This window comes from Octopus bimaculoides, chromosome 25 (assembly GCF_001194135.2).
Source record: "Octopus bimaculoides isolate UCB-OBI-ISO-001 chromosome 25, ASM119413v2, whole genome shotgun sequence".
In the NCBI taxonomy this organism is placed as follows: domain Eukaryota; kingdom Metazoa; phylum Mollusca; class Cephalopoda; order Octopoda; family Octopodidae; genus Octopus; species Octopus bimaculoides.
Window position 1 is genome coordinate 33,582,474 of NC_069005.1, and position 3,440 is coordinate 33,585,913.

The 3,440-nt window shown below is 43.0% G+C and overlaps 1 long non-coding RNA gene across 1 annotated transcript in view; it reads left to right on the forward strand.

Annotated features, from left to right (window-relative positions):
• The window catches only part of LOC128250760 (uncharacterized), a 27,929-nt gene extending 25,349 nt beyond the window's left edge, over nucleotides 1-2,580 (forward strand). The window contains exon 2 of the long non-coding RNA XR_008266743.1: nucleotides 832-2,580. This is a non-coding gene — a long non-coding RNA (uncharacterized LOC128250760). The remainder of the gene's footprint in view (nucleotides 1-831) is intronic.
• Nucleotides 2,581-3,440: the final 860 nt, after the last annotated feature.

Genomic DNA, 3,440 nt, shown 5'->3' on the forward strand with positions numbered 1-3,440 from the left:
TTCTTCTTCTTCTTCTTCTTCTTCTTCTTCTTCTTCTTCTTCTTCTTCTTCTTCTTCTTCTTCTCACTCTAACCCTCCTGTGTAAAATTTTCCATCCTTCATCGTCTTTCTTCTGGCATTACTCCCCCTCTCTCCCTCCTTGTCTGTCTTTCTGCCTCACTCATGCTTCTCTCTCTCTCTCTCTCTCTCTCTCTCTCTCCCTCTCTCTCCTTGTCAGTCTATCTGCTTCACTCATGCTCCATTCTCTCTCTCGTCTTATTTTAACTGCCTTTCTTTTCCAACCCCCTCTCTGTCTCTTCCTATTCCCTCTTTTTCTCTCACTTTGTCCCCTTTTACATTTCCTCCCTAAACTTTACACATTCCACACTGTACCTCTCACATCACACTAAACGCACAATCAGTCTCCCTTTCACCCAAACACGCACACACACACACACACACACACACACACACACACACACACACACACAATCACTCATGCACATGCTCACGCACTCTCTCTTTCTCTCTCACACACATACACAATCAATACACACTCTTTTACTAATCGACACACACATACACTCGCTCACATACTCATACACACACATATAGACACACGTACACCCACTCACTCACAGATTCCCCTCCTAACACCCTCTTTTCCTCATATACTCACCTACCTCCATCTTCCCTTCTCCCCCGCCCATTTCCAATCCCTCCCTTATCCCTCCTGTCTGTTCCCCTCTCTTCCTGTCTCCCCCCTTCTCGTTTTCCTCCCACCAATCGCCTACTTTAACCACAGTTTCCATTCTGCTCTAATTCACATTTCTCTTGTACATATTTCAACAGGAAACTATCGACCCGGCACAGAAAAGCTAATCGACCCGGCATCACCAACCGCTCTTTGCACGGTTACACTTTGGACGCCATATTGTTTCAACTGCCGAACAACCACGCAACAACCGTCGGCTCTATACCAATCTTACCACTCCGCTCAACGTCCACCACAACCACCACCACTGAAACAACAACGATATCACCAGTTAAACCTACCTACAACAAAATAAAGAAAAAGGAAGGAAGGAAAAAAAACGGTGGTAGCTGCTACAAGAACAACAAAACCAATTATTCAAGGAAGGACGGAATATATTACGTAAAACAACTCTCCTTTCATAACAAAAGGATTATAACAAACCCCTGGACAATAACAATAACAACAACGTTATTCAGATTGAAAGAAACAAAGTCAACAATAATAAGCGTCAAAGGTTTTCGCTAACAAAAAATAAAGAAGAAAATAACAAAAAATACAATGGTATAATCAAATAATAAATAAATAAATAACAGTGTGGTGTTTGCTAAAATATAGAACAATAACGACAACAACAACAATAATAATATTATAAGCAGCGCCACCCAATTCAGGAAAGTTAAACAAACGAAAATGTATCGGCTGTTTCCGCCATGATGTTTGTACTCGTTGATTCCTAAAAGTCCAACTAACGACTAACAACAACAACAACAACTACTACTACAACTACTACTACTACTACTACTACTACTACTACTACTACTACTACAGCTACTGCTGCTGCTGCTGCTGCTGCTGCTGTAGGGCGGAGGTCGGTCGTAACTGACGAAAAACCAGATAAGGAAAGACCTCGTGCACCAGGAAGCGAAAGAACTACAGCAGCAATAACAACAACAAGAAATACTAACAATATTGAACTGTAGCTGTTATAGTTGCATCAATAATAAGAACAACAATAACAAAAGCAACGTGAGTAGTAGCAACAACAACAACAACAACAACAACAACAATATTTAAGGGAACGATAAACTGTTGAATATTTTGTCGCCGGAAGTTGACAACCACTTCAGCAGCAGTAGCAGCAACAGTAGCAGCAACAGCAACAGCAGCAGCAGCAGCAAGAAACTGTAAGATCGTCATCATCATCATCTTCAGCAGCAGCAGCAGCAGTAGTTGAAACAGCTACAACCACAGCAACAGCAACAACAGCAGCAGCAGCGAAAACAACAGCGGTTTTGCAAGAATTGTACAAATGCTCTGGTTTCATTTGCAACAAAAAACAACGACCACAGCGGCGGCTTTGAGAATATATAATAAGACTTACAATAGCAAAAACAGGAATTGATATTGCATGGAAAGTGAGTTCGCAACAGGCTTAGCTCTCGCAACACCAGCCTAACCAATCGCAACAACAACAACGACAACAAGCAGGATGTAATTAGCAACAACGACAAGAACAAAGTTGATAACTGCTACAAACACTTTCTTGTTAGCAAAAACAATAGCGTACCACCATTTAACTACTATTACTGCTGCTGCTGCTGCTGCTGCTGCTGTTGCTGCTGCTGCTGCTGCTACTGCTGCTATCGCTGCTGCTGCTGCCACTGTTGCTGTTGCTGCTACTGCTGCTGCTGTGATATAAATACAGTCGCAAGAAGCGGAGAAAATAGGAGATAAAATAATAAAACAACCGCTGCGCACAGTGCAACGGCATCGACGACAACAACAACAACAATAAAAAAAACGATAGCAGCTATAACCACAACAACAACAACAACAACAACAACGCAAGACTTAAGTTCCTTTATCTCTTTATACCAAACCTAAATTAAGATCCCAGTCACAATAACAGCGGTTAATACTGTTAGTAATAGCTACAACAACAACAACTACTACTACTACTACTACTACTACTACTACTACTACTACTACTACTACTACTACAACTACTACTTAGAAGCGCAGCAATTTGTCTCCATTTTTTTTCTTCTGTAATGTCAGCCAGTTTTATCAGCTTAGCACCGCCGCCACCATCTCCGCTGCCTGGACCCCCACCACCGACGACAACAACGCCAATAGCGTCCCCACTTTCACCCCAACGCAACCTCGAAAACCAACAAAATTCGACGCCATGACAAGAAGAAGAAAGCGATTTGCTCATTACGCTCTCAAGTCCGTGTAAGGACTTTTGGTACAACTACCACCACTACTACCACCACCACCACCACCACCACTACTACTACTACTACTACTAATACTACTACACATATTTAATAACGTATCGTTCTTTTTTCCTATCTATAACTACTTCCGGTTTTAGTAGAAAACTTCAGTAGTATCCCCTTTGTGTTGTTGTTGTGGTGGTGGTGGCAGTGGTGGTGGCTGTGGTCGTCGGAAGAGTCCGTCTTATGGACCGGCATAACGGGGTATGGTACTGTTGTGGAGGCGGCGGCTGCAACGACGGAGGCGCTCGAGACAAAACAGCATAAGAAGCTTGCGGCCGGAAACGAGGCGACAGGACGGCCATAGAGGAAAAAGGGACGAAACAGCGACGGAGACACCGTCTTGTGTTAGTAACTACTCCTCCTCCTGCTCCTCCCCCTACTCTTCTTTTTCTTTTTCCTTCTTTTCCTCTTCTTTCTCCTAC